At 45.4% G+C, this 12,622-nt stretch overlaps 7 non-coding genes and 1 pseudogene across 7 annotated transcripts; all 8 read right to left on the minus strand.

Annotated features, from left to right (window-relative positions):
- Window positions 1-82: 82 nt before the first annotated feature.
- LOC139328185 (5S ribosomal RNA) lies at window positions 83-201 on the minus strand. Its single transcript, XR_011601775.1, has one exon. It is a non-coding gene; the product is annotated as a 5S ribosomal RNA (ribosomal RNA).
- A 572-nt stretch (window positions 202-773) lies between these two features.
- Window positions 774-892, minus strand: LOC139328348 (5S ribosomal RNA). Its single transcript, XR_011601932.1, has one exon. It is a non-coding gene; the product is annotated as a 5S ribosomal RNA (ribosomal RNA).
- Window positions 893-1,483: 591 nt separating this feature from the next.
- On the minus strand, window positions 1,484-1,602 carry LOC139328186 (5S ribosomal RNA). The gene has a single exon (XR_011601776.1). It is a non-coding gene; the product is annotated as a 5S ribosomal RNA (ribosomal RNA).
- A 591-nt stretch (window positions 1,603-2,193) lies between these two features.
- On the minus strand, window positions 2,194-2,312 carry LOC139328187 (5S ribosomal RNA). The gene has a single exon (XR_011601777.1). It is a non-coding gene; the product is annotated as a 5S ribosomal RNA (ribosomal RNA).
- Window positions 2,313-2,903: 591 nt separating this feature from the next.
- On the minus strand, window positions 2,904-3,022 carry LOC139328188 (5S ribosomal RNA). The gene has a single exon (XR_011601778.1). It is a non-coding gene; the product is annotated as a 5S ribosomal RNA (ribosomal RNA).
- Window positions 3,023-3,613: 591 nt separating this feature from the next.
- On the minus strand, window positions 3,614-3,732 carry LOC139328189 (5S ribosomal RNA). Its single transcript, XR_011601779.1, has one exon. It is a non-coding gene; the product is annotated as a 5S ribosomal RNA (ribosomal RNA).
- A 572-nt stretch (window positions 3,733-4,304) lies between these two features.
- Window positions 4,305-4,413, minus strand: LOC139328405 (5S ribosomal RNA; annotated as a pseudogene).
- A 591-nt stretch (window positions 4,414-5,004) lies between these two features.
- On the minus strand, window positions 5,005-5,123 carry LOC139328334 (5S ribosomal RNA). The gene has a single exon (XR_011601918.1). It is a non-coding gene; the product is annotated as a 5S ribosomal RNA (ribosomal RNA).
- Between the last annotated feature and the right edge of the window lie 7,499 nt (window positions 5,124-12,622).

Here is a 12,622-nt window from a genome sequence, read left to right on the forward strand (position 1 = left end):
CTTGTGTGTTGCAAGCCCCCTGTTCCGTGGTGCTACTTTCTTCTCAGTGTGGACGGCCATCGCACCGAAGTCGAGAAGAAAAGGCTTACAGCACCTGGTATTCCCAGGCGGTCTCCCATCCAAGTACTAACCAGGCCCGACCCTGCTTAGCTTCCGAGATCGGACGAGATCGGGCGTTGTCAGGCTGGTATGGCCGTAAGCCACAAAGGCTGATGCGCACAAGCTTTTTATACATGTGCCCTCGCTATGTACACTCTGGGGTGTGAGGGCTCGCTCCTTTCACGTCTTTCCAAATGTCGAGGCCGCTTTTATTCTTCACTCCAACAAATCTGATTTCCAACGGAGACAAGTCAATCAATGGATATACTTTTCTTTGCACACACGGGCCTGATGGAGCAAAGTTCAATGTGCCCCCTAACCAACAGCTTACACGTGCTTCTTTCGGAGAAATTTGTTATCACCAGCATGAGCCATCCTTGCCAAGGCAATATTATTTGTCATAGTCTTTTTGTATGATATCACGTAGACACATATGTTGTTGATTTCCTTTTTTATGCTGTTTTATTGTCTGTTGGGATGCGTGGATTCACCTCTGCCCTTCTTGAGGAGGATACAGAGAGCTCTTATTACCGACGACATACTGCGCTTCTTTTCTGCTCCTGTTCTGCGGGAGCAGCCTCTCATGGTTTCACTTGTGTGTTGCAAGCCCCCTGTTCCGTGGTGCTACTTTCTTCTCAGTGTGGACGGCCATCGCACCGAAGTCGAGAAGAAAAGGCTTACAGCACCTGGTATTCCCAGGCGGTCTCCCATCCAAGTACTAACCAGGCCCGACCCTGCTTAGCTTCCGAGATCGGACGAAATCGGGCTTTGTCAGGCTGGTATGGCCGTAAGCCTCAAAGGCTGATGCGCACAAGCTTTTTATACATGTGCCCTCGCTATGTACACTCTGGGGTGTGAGGGCTCGCTCCTTTCACGTCTTTCCAAATGTCGAGGCCGCTTTTATTCTTCACTCCAACAAATCTGATTTCCAACGGAGACAAGTCAATCAATGGATATACTTTTCTTTGCACACACGGGCCTGATGGAGCAAAGTTCAATGTGCCCCCTAACCAACAGCTTACACGTGCTTCTTTCGGAGAAATTTGTTATCACCAGCATGAGCCATCCTTGCCAAGGCAATATTATTTGTCATAGTCTTTTTGTATGATATCACGTAGACACATATGTTGTTGATTTCCTTTTTTATGCTGTTTTATTGTCTGTTGGGATGCGTGGATTCACCTCTGCCCTTCTTGAGGAGGATACAGAGAGCTCTTATTACCGACGACATACTGCGCTTCTTTTCTGCTCCTGTTCTGCGGGAGCAGCCTCTCATGGTTTCACTTGTGTGTTGCAAGCCCCCTGTTCCGTGGTGCTACTTTCTTCTCAGTGTGGACGGCCATCACACCGAAGTCGAGAAGAAAAGGCTTACAGCACCAGAAAAGGCTTACAGCACCTGGTATTCCCAGGCGGTCTCCCATCCAAGTACTAACCAGGCCCGACCCTGCTTAGCTTCCGAGATCGGACGAGATCGGGCGTTGTCAGGCTGGTATGGCCGTAAGCCACAAAGGCTGATGCGCACAAGCTTTTTATACATGTGCCCTCGCTATGTACACTCTGGGGTGTGAGGGCTCGCTCCTTTCACGTCTTTCCAAATGTCGAGGCCGCTTTTATTCTTCACTCCAACAAATCTGATTTCCAACGGAGACAAGTCAATCAATGGATATACTTTTCTTTGCACACACGGGCCTGATGGAGCAAAGTTCAATGTGCCCCCTAACCAACAGCTTACACGTGCTTCTTTCGGAGAAATTTGTTATCACCAGCATGAGCCATCCTTGCCAAGGCAATATTATTTGTCATAGTCTTTTTGTATGATATCACGTAGACACATATGTTGTTGATTTCCTTTTTTATGCTGTTTTATTGTCTGTTGGGATGCGTGGATTCACCTCTGCCCTTCTTGAGGAGGATACAGAGAGCTCTTATTACCGACGACATACTGCGCTTCTTTTCTGCTCCTGTTCTGCGGGAGCAGCCTCTCATGGTTTCACTTGTGTGTTGCAAGCCCCCTGTTCCGTGGTGCTACTTTCTTCTCAGTGTGGACGGCCATCGCACCGAAGTCGAGAAGAAAAGGCTTACAGCACCAGAAAAGGCTTACAGCACCTGGTATTCCCAGGCGGTCTCCCATCCAAGTACTAACCAGGCCCGACCCTGCTTAGCTTCCGAGATCGGACGAGATCGGGCGTTGTCAGGCTGGTATGGCCGTAAGCCACAAAGGCTGATGCGCACAAGCTTTTTATACATGTGCCCTCGCTATGTACACTCTGGGATGTGAGGGCTCGCTCCTTTCACGTCTTTCCAAATGTCGAGGCCGCTTTTATTCTTCACTCCAACAAATCTGATTTCCAACGGAGACAAGTCAATCAATGGATATACTTTTCTTTGCACACACGGGCCTGATGGAGCAAAGTTCAATGTGCCCCCTAACCAACAGCTTACACGTGCTTCTTTCGGAGAAATTTGTTATCACCAGCATGAGCCATCCTTGCCAAGGCAATATTATTTGTCATAGTCTTTTTGTATGATATCACGTAGACACATATGTTGTTGATTTCCTTTTTTATGCTGTTTTATTGTCTGTTGGGATGCGTGGATTCACCTCTGCCCTTCTTGAGGAGGATACAGAGAGCTCTTATTACCGACGACATACTGCGCTTCTTTTCTGCTCCTGTTCTGCGGGAGCAGCCTCTCATGGTTTCACTTGTGTGTTGCAAGCCCCCTGTTCCGTGGTGCTACTTTCTTCTCAGTGTGGACGGCCATCGCACCGAAGTCGAGAAGAAAAGGCTTACAGCACCAGAAAAGGCTTACAGCACCTGGTATTCCCAGGCGGTCTCCCATCCAAGTACTAACCAGGCCCGACCCTGCTTAGCTTCCGAGATCGGACGAGATCGGGCGTTGTCAGGCTGGTATGGCCGTAAGCCACAAAGGCTGATGCGCACAAGCTTTTTATACATGTGCCCTCGCTATGTACACTCTGGGGTGTGAGGGCTCGCTCCTTTCACGTCTTTCCAAATGTCGAGGCCGCTTTTATTCTTCACTCCAACAAATCTGATTTCCAACGGAGACAAGTCAATCAATGGATATACTTTTCTTTGCACACACGGGCCTGATGGAGCAAAGTTCAATGTGCCCCCTAACCAACAGCTTACACGTGCTTCTTTCGGAGAAATTTGTTATCACCAGCATGAGCCATCCTTGCCAAGGCAATATTATTTGTCATAGTCTTTTTGTATGATATCACGTAGACACATATGTTGTTGATTTCCTTTTTTATGCTGTTTTATTGTCTGTTGGGATGCGTGGATTCACCTCTGCCCTTCTTGAGGAGGATACAGAGAGCTCTTATTACCGACGACATACTGCGCTTCTTTTCTGCTCCTGTTCTGCGGGAGCAGCCTCTCATGGTTTCACTTGTGTGTTGCAAGCCCCCTGTTCCGTGGTGATACTTTCTTCTCAGTGTGGACGGCCATCGCACCGAAGTCGAGAAGAAAAGGCTTACAGCACCAGAAAAGGCTTACAGCACCTGGTATTCCCAGGCGGTCTCCCATCCAAGTACTAACCAGGCCCGACCCTGCTTAGCTTCCGAGATCGGACGAGATCGGGCGTTGTCAGGCTGGTATGGCCGTAAGCCACAAAGGCTGATGCGCACAAGCTTTTTATACATGTGCCCTCGCTATGTACACTCTGGGATGTGAGGGCTCGCTCCTTTCACGTCTTTCCAAATGTCGAGGCCGCTTTTATTCTTCACTCCAACAAATCTGATTTCCAACGGAGACAAGTCAATCAATGGATATACTTTTCTTTGCACACACGGGCCTGATGGAGCAAAGTTCAATGTGCCCCCTAACCAACAGCTTACACGTGCTTCTTTCGGAGAAATTTGTTATCACCAGCATGAGCCATCCTTGCCAAGGCAATATTATTTGTCATAGTCTTTTTGTATGATATCACGTAGACACATATGTTGTTGATTTCCTTTTTTATGCTGTTTTATTGTCTGTTGGGATGCGTGGATTCACCTCTGCCCTTCTTGAGGAGGATACAAAGAGCTCTTATTACCGACGACATACTGCGCTTCTTTTCTGCTCCTGTTCTGCGGGAGCCGCCTCTCATGGTTTCCCTTGTGTGTTGCAAGCCCCCTGTTCCGTGGTGCTACTTTCTTCTCAGTGTGGACGGCCATCGCACCGAAGTCGAGAAGAAAAGGCTTACAGCACCTGGTATTCCCAGGCGGTCTCCCATCCAAGTACTAACCAGGCCCGACCCTGCTTAGCTTCCGAGATCGGGGGTTGTCAGGCTGGTATGGCCGTAAGCCACAAAGGCTGATGCGCACAAGCTTTTTATACATGTGCCCTCGCTATGTACACTCTGGGGTGTGAGGGCTCGCTCCTTTCACGTCTTTCCAAATGTCGAGGCCGCTTTTATTCTTCACTCCAACAAATCTGATTTCCAACGGAGACAAGTCAATCAATGGATATACTTTTCTTTGCACACACGGGCCTGATGGAGCAAAGTTCAATGTGCCCCCTAACCAACAGCTTACACGTGCTTCTTTCGGAGAAATTTGTTATCACCAGCATGAGCCATCCTTGCCAAGGCAATATTATTTGTCATAGTCTTTTTGTATGATATCACGTAGACACATATGTTGTTGATTTCCTTTTTTATGCTGTTTTATTGTCTGTTGGGATGCGTGGATTCACCTCTGCCCTTCTTGAGGAGGATACAGAGAGCTCTTATTACCGACGACATACTGCGCTTCTTTTCTGCTCCTGTTCTGCGGGAGCAGCCTCTCATGGTTTCACTTGTGTGTTGCAAGCCCCCTGTTCCGTGGTGCTACTTTCTTCTCAGTGTGGACGGCCATTGCACCGAAGTCGAGAAGAAAAGGCTTACAGCACCAGAAAAGGCTTACAGCACCTGGTATTCCCAGGCGGTCTCCCATCCAGGTACTAAGCAGGCCCGACCCTGCTTAGCTTCCGAGATCGGACGAGATCGGGCGTTGTCAGGCTGGTATGGCCGTAAGCCACAAAGGCTGATGCGCACAAGCTTTTTATACATGTGCCCTCGCTATGTACACTCTGGGGTGTGAGGGCTCGCTCCTTTCACGTCTTTCCAAATGTCGAGGCCGCTTTTATTCTTCACTCCAACAAATCTGATTTCCAACAGAGACAAGTCAATCAATGGATATACTTTACTTTGCACACACGGGCCTGATGGAGCAAAGTTCAATGTGCCCCCTAACCAACAGCTTACACGTGCTTCTTTCGGAGAAATTTGTTATCACCAGCATGAGCCATCCTTGCCAAGGCAATATTATTTGTCATAGTCTTTTTGTGTGATATCACGTAGACACATATGTTGTTGATTTCAATTCAATTCAATTCAATTTTATTTGTATAGCGCCAAATCACAACAGAAGTTGTCTCAGGACACTTTCCATATAGAGCTGGTACAGACCAAGCTCTTTTATCTACAAAGAAACCAACAATTCCCCCATGAGCAAGCACTTGGCGACAGTGGCGAGGAAAAACTTCCTTTTAACAGGCAGAAACCTCGAGCAGAACCAGACTCTGGGTGGGCGGCCATCTGCCTCGACCGGTTGGGTGAGAGAGGAAGAGCAAGAGAGGGAGAGTGAGACAGACAGACAGACAGACAGACAGACAGACAGACAGACAGACAGACAGACAGACAGACAGACAGAAAGAAAAGCAGTCAGAGAGAGAGAGAGACAGAGAGAGAGAGACAGAGACAGAGAGACAGACATGCAGTCACAGTAACAGTGACAGTGGATGTAATAACAGCAGTTGCAGTTGCAGTGGATGTCAGGCAGGGCCAAGGCAGGAGATGCAGCTGAAATCCACAATCCAGATTCAGCCACTGTCCATGGGAACCTGCAAGACGACAAAGCACAGAGACTCCGGGGAAGGAGCTAAGTTAGTAACACGCCGTGGTAGGACATGAGAGCGTGCGGATGGAGAGGGACAGAAGGACGGAGGAGCTCGGTGTGTCTTTGGATGTCCCCCAACAGTCTAATCCTATAGCAGCATAACTAGGGGCTGGTCCAGGACCAGCCTGAGCCAGCCCTAACTATAAGCTTTATCAAAAAGGAAAGTTTTAAGTCTACTCTTAAATGTAGAGACAGTGTCTGCCTCCCGGACAAAGACTGGAAGATGGTTCCACAGGAGAGGAGCTTGATAGCTAAATGCTCTGACTCCTGTTCTGCTTTTTGAGACTTTAGGAACCATAAGTAGAAATGCATTCTGGGAACGCAGTGTTCGAGTGGGGCAATAAGGTACTATGAGCTCTTTAAGATAAGAAGGTGCCTGGCCATTTATGGCTTTGTAAGTAAGGAGGAGAATTTTAAATTCTATTCTAAACTTTACAGGGAGCCAGTGCAAAGTCCTTTTTTATGCTGTTTTATTGTCTGTTGGGATGCGTGGATTCACCTCTGCCCTTCTTGAGGAGGATACGGGGGGGGGGGGGGTATTCCAGGTCCGAGGTTCAACAAACTCTGAGTTTATCTCTGAACTCTGAGTTGACTTACTGTGAGATGGGAAACTCTGAGTATCCGGTTCCAGAACAGTTGATCTGAGTTAGTTCAATCAACTCTGAATATGTTAACCTTGAGTTGTGCGCGTGCATAACCACTATAAAAAGCCATCATCAATAGAGCCCCGATACCACGAGTCACCATGACAACTGAAAAAAAAAAACAAAGAAAAAAAGAAAGAAAGATCAAGTTATTTTACCCCGATGGAGTTGGAGGTCTTATTGCAGGCCTATGTGGAGTATGAGCACATATTTCGGCGTAAATATATCACCGCTGCAGCAGCGAAGGAGAGAGAAACGGCATGGGAGAAAACTGCTACCCGAGACAACGTGTAAGTTTGAATGTACTATTCCATTGACTTAACATTTAACCGTACTTAAGATCGTAGCATACAGTTATGAATGTAAGTAGGAATAAAATCTGATTTTCATTTAGGTGCAATCCAACAGGGGAGAAAGAATCAGCGAAAAATGAAATATAAAAACATCATTCAAAAAGGTAAGGCAGATTTTGCTAGGCTATGATTGTACCTCACTTTGATTTTAATTTTATTTTTTTAATTGACTTAGGCTATTAAACAAAGTGAACATTAATTCATTGGCGACTTCAAGTAGTAATTTAAACCCCTAACAACATGTTGTTTTAACATGTCATCTCACTTAATATCCCACTTAGTAGATTAACACTTGATACAATGTTTACACATTTTTATTTTATAGGTATTGAGGTCATTTAAAATGTGACGATGTGTCCACGAACACTCAATAAAATACTAATTAAAAAAAAAAAGATTAACATTTGAGTTCTGCTCAGCCAACAGAGAGATGGCAGAGGCCCGAAAAATGGGTGGAGGACCACCTCAACCACCAAAGTATTCTGAAACAGTATATTTTCCTTCATCACAGGAGGATGATGATGATGATGATGAAACACTGTCTGCTGCCACAGGGAGCAATCCAGTGAGGCCTACTGAAGTGTGTCTTAATATTATGTAGAGCTACTGGCAGTGCTCTGCCCATTCACATTCCTTTACATTCTGGAGTGGAATGTGGAGTTGGACATGTACACTGAAGTGATGAGCATAGATAATGGACAAACAACTAGCACATTCTTGTCCTTCAACAGAACGACTGGGCATCAGCAGGAGGAGCGTCCATCAACTTCCACAGGGCAGCTTGACACAGTCAGATTTTTGGTCAATACCATGTTAAATCTGTATGTAGAACTGTAGGATTTAAATGTCATCCATAAGTTTCCCAGTTACCAGTGAAGGAGTTGTATAGAGTCGACCTCATGAAGAGTATAGAGAAAAGTGAAAAGGAAATGGTCTATTTGGATCGGCAGATTAGAAAAACAGACCTTGAAATTCTATTACTGGAACTCCAGTTGAGGTGGATGCACTTCACAGGTGAAATATGTTAATGGATGGAACTATATTACAAATCCTGACTGCTGCTTTTGTACTTTTAGGGAATAAAGAAGACCAAACCACATGTGAATTTGTCATTATTTGACTGTTTTAATCAAAAGTAGTTTCTGCTGTTTAGGTCCCTTACAGCCCTTCCATCCTGGACGTCTGCAGGGTGGATGGGATGGTCATCCTCAGGGTCATTCATTTGTACGGCAGGGTGTTGCTCTCCTCTAATAGTTGCAATATTATGGAGAACAACACATGCCACAATGATGTCACATGCCCTCTCTGGGATGACCCTGAGCTAACACAGGCACTGGAACCTGGATTTGAGTATGCCTATGGCCATCTCAACCCAGGCTCTAGTCCTGCAGTGGGCCACATTAAAACGTTGTTGGGGCCCCGGCTCAGGGTCAGGGTAAGGGGTCAACAGAGTGGGCTGACATGGATAGCCTCAACCCCCCAGTATCAAGCACTCCTGTAATTATAGAGGACACATTTGAGTGTATTAAAAAGGGAGACAAAGAACATTTGTACAAGTTTTAGCTTCCTTACCTCGTGCAAATCTGTTGCTCAGACTACACTCCCAGTAGATCCAGGAGTCATGTACAGAGCTAGGCCACCTGGCTTCTACATTTGTAATGATGTAAGCTGCATCACATATGATCTTCACAGTGCAGAGAATGACATGTGTTACAGTGTATTGTAATGTATACATTTTCATGTACAAAATTTTTAAGATGGTAGGTCATAAACCTGGACATTGATGCTCTGAAAGGATTTTCTATTCACATAGTGCCCTTTGTGTTCTGCAGGTGCTGTAATGGGAATTTGTGTCCCATCTATGCATCCTATCACATTTGGAAGCCCTGCAAAATACCAGCTAATTAAGCTACTGAACCCACTCTGAGGTCGCAGCAGAATGTATATCATAATTTAAAATAAAAGAATATATGATTTCTACATCAGTCACCAGTCTCTACCATCATTGCTACCATCATAGGCGTTTCAGTGCGAGGTCACTTTCCTCACAGCTCTACACACTGTTGCCTTTCCGAAGTGCTCTGCATCCTCAATATTGTACAAAAAACTACCGTTTGCAAAAAGAAAAACGTAGCACTATGCGTAAAATTTGCTGTGATGTGAGCGCATGTCCGCGGTGTGTGAGGTTGGTGATGTATGGCCGGAGAATGTTATCCAGATAAATTATACCGTTTGATGAAAAGCGGTAGCGTTTGAACAGATATTCCTCTGGAAATGACGGGACACCTAAACTCGGTCGGAAGATTCTCTCGTGACGTAAAGCGTTTCGAATCAGTTGGGCTTCGATATCAATCGGATTGGGAATGAACGGGTAATCCATGTCTAACAGCTTTCTTCATGTGGAGACAGGTAGAAACTCAGGGTTTCTTAAAGTAAACCTGCCAGCGAGCAGGTTATGTTCACAGAATCTGTTACCATGGTGACTGACTCAGAGTTTCAGTTACCTCTCTTTCTGGAACAGAAAACTCATAGTTTCCCTCATCTCAGGCTTAACTTACTCTGAGTTTTCACATAACCCGCTTTCTGGAATACCCCCCGGGTCTGCATGAGCACCTGCACAAACAAAAACACACGTCAACAACACATCAATGGCCCGACACCTGTGCCCCCCGATTGGGGGCCGCTGAACACCCCAGTCCTTACTTTTTAATGACATTGATCGAGTGTGTGTTCATAAGCAACTGAGAAAGTTGTTAAGTGGAGATTTGTCACAGTTTGTTGTTGTTTACTTGTGTGTGTCTTTGTGTTTTTTGTACGTAATTCATTTCACTTTCATGGAAAACATTGTGACTTAATAAATACAATACAATTGTCACTCATTATTGTTCAATTGCAGAAAGAGGAAGAAAGAGGGACAGACAGACAGACAGACAGACAGACAGACAGACAGACGCTCAGTGTGTGTTTTGGCCTTTCCTGCTTTTGTGACTGAGGCTGTCATTTGTTCTGTTGACCACTAGATGGAGGCAAATGATAAGGCTTTGCTGCTGGGACAGACTCAGTGGCTGCTTTTCATTCCACAGCTTCAGTCCGAAGCGACGTCAGTTACTGATGACGTTTGCACAGCTGTATTAGCTGTCAAAGGGACTGCAGCTGAACGCACATAGAAGCCTTTATTTAAGAACAATTTCTAAAAACACACAGTAGTCTTTAATTTTGTAATTTGTTTTAAATATGTGAATCATTTAAACTTTCTTTTAAATAATCTAATATATGTATGGGTTTGTGTTGTTTGACGACCACTCAAAAAATAAAACTAAAAGAAAGAAAAAAAGCTGCTCTGTGTGATGCCACAAGTATTCGTAGTTAAAGTCACCTTTATATCCTAAAGTGCCAGATATATCGAGCACAGACTGACGGTGCGTGATATTGCGTTTCATACGACACGCCCCTTAAATAATAGCCTACTTCCGCGTAGGCTACACCGGTGTATCCTCACTCTGATCTCCTTCAGAAGCCTCCTCTCTCCTCGCTCCTCGTCTCCTTCAGGTACATTTAAGCAATTGGAAGATCCTTCATCATGGCGGAGGGGAAATGACTTTCGGGTCGACGAAGGAGCGAGGAGACGAGGAGGCACAATTCAACGTAATGAAAGGCACCCAGAGAATCCTCCAGAGCAGGCATGTCCAAACTATTCCACAAAGGGCCGTGTGGCTGCAGGTTTTTCCTCCAACCAGTCAAGAGGATGCAGCCTGACCAATCAGCTGTCTGCAGACTGAGATCAGCTGATGAAATGAGTCAAGTCTGGTGTGCTGCTGCTTGGTTGGAAAGAAAACCTTCAGCCACTCGGCCCTTTGTGCAATAGTTTGGACATGCCTGCTGTAGAGCCAGCTCCTGAGAGATTTATGAATGATAGAAATCAAGCAGCTGCACAAACAAAAACACACATCGACAGCACATCCATGGCCTGAAAAGTGCACCCCCTAATTCGGGGGCACTGAACACACCAGTCTTGCTCCCATGTCCCAAGTTCATTTCTTGGTGTGTGCTTCGTCCTTGAACCGTTACTGTTATTAGTGACGCATGAAAAAATCCTATAAGAAATGAATGGGACGAGCCGAAAAATGCGAAAAAATTTCCCTCTTTTTCAAAGGACTACTGCTCCGGCATACTTTCACCTAGAGACTCCATTCCAACTTTAAAACGTAGACACAAGTCTTGTCTATTAGTGTATTAAATTTCGTTTTGATAGGTTGTAGACTTTTTGAGCAGTTGCCGTTCAATGACCGTGAGCGTTTTGGGAGAAATTGTGAGTTTATAATGGGTGTGTATTGCACGGAATGTTCACGCTAGAGTGGAGGGGATTAACTGCCAGAGTGGAGAGAAGCTCTGAAAATTGTCTGAAACTTTTTCTTTCCACGCTCCTCCAAAGCACAAATTTCGATCTACGCATGTGAAAATTTCCAGAGATGTAGTGCTGCTTGCGCTGATTCTCACAATGTGCCTGGCTAAGAGATAGGACTTACGGTTTTTGATATATGAGCCTCTGAGTGAGGAGAGTACCTCTGACCTCGCCCATAAGGTCCAATACAAATCAAAAACGGGAAAGACAGAAACCAACCATGTTTTTAACTGCTGTAAAATCCGCATTTCTGACCCCAGCGGAAAAAGAAAGTGATCAGTGTGTACAGCAAAGCCTTGTAGCTCTGATGGTGAAGAAATTTTGGCAATAGGGCTTTCAGTCTTCATGTAAGAAGCGTTTGTTCGAGGGATGCGCAGAGGCCAAATTCAGACGTTTCTGTGTCTGCTCCTCATTGACTCCGATACAATGCATGTGTGTCTGCACCTGTGTCTGAGTGGGTGACATCATTGATCAGGCCACCTCAAGTTGCTGTGGCAACCTCAGCACTCCTCTCCCACACACACATATGTAGCTTCAGCTGCAGCTATGCAGTGGCTTGACAAAGAGCCACAGCCTAGCCTATTACTGGTGAGTTGTAAATGTTAGTGAGGTATTGAATGATGTTGCCCTGTTAGCATTAGCCACAATGCTAACATGCTAATGCTAAAATGCTAACATTGGCTAAAATGATTGTTAAAGGCATTCTAATGGTGGTTCAGATGTTTTTAATGTGTTATTTGACATGCTAATGTTAGCTTAGTATTAGCAGCTGCTCGCATTGTCCGGCAGTAGCCCCCGTGGCCCTTTCAAAATTTCCCAGGGGGAAATTGTCTAGTTCTTATTACTATACTACTACTACTACTAATAATAATAATAATAATAAGAAGAAGAAGAAGAAGAATGATGATAATGATAATAATGATAACAATGCACCATGTCTAACACAACTATGTCAGACTTTAAATTGGTGCACTAAAACCCACAAGCCCGGTGAAGCAACCAACTATTGGCGACGTCCCCTGCAGCCTCGGACGTGCTCCCGAGACGACTGCTCTAGCCACGTTCACAGCACACAAACAAATCCCCCAATGAACTCCTCGGGAATTCGCTCTTAAGCCTGACAGAGACAGAACAGCAGCAGTCTACTTAAACTGTGGACTGGACCGCACAACTCTGT

This window comes from Chaetodon trifascialis (genome assembly GCF_039877785.1).
Source record: "Chaetodon trifascialis isolate fChaTrf1 chromosome 24 unlocalized genomic scaffold, fChaTrf1.hap1 SUPER_24_unloc_1, whole genome shotgun sequence".
Taxonomy (NCBI): Eukaryota; Metazoa; Chordata; class Actinopteri; order Chaetodontiformes; family Chaetodontidae; genus Chaetodon; species Chaetodon trifascialis.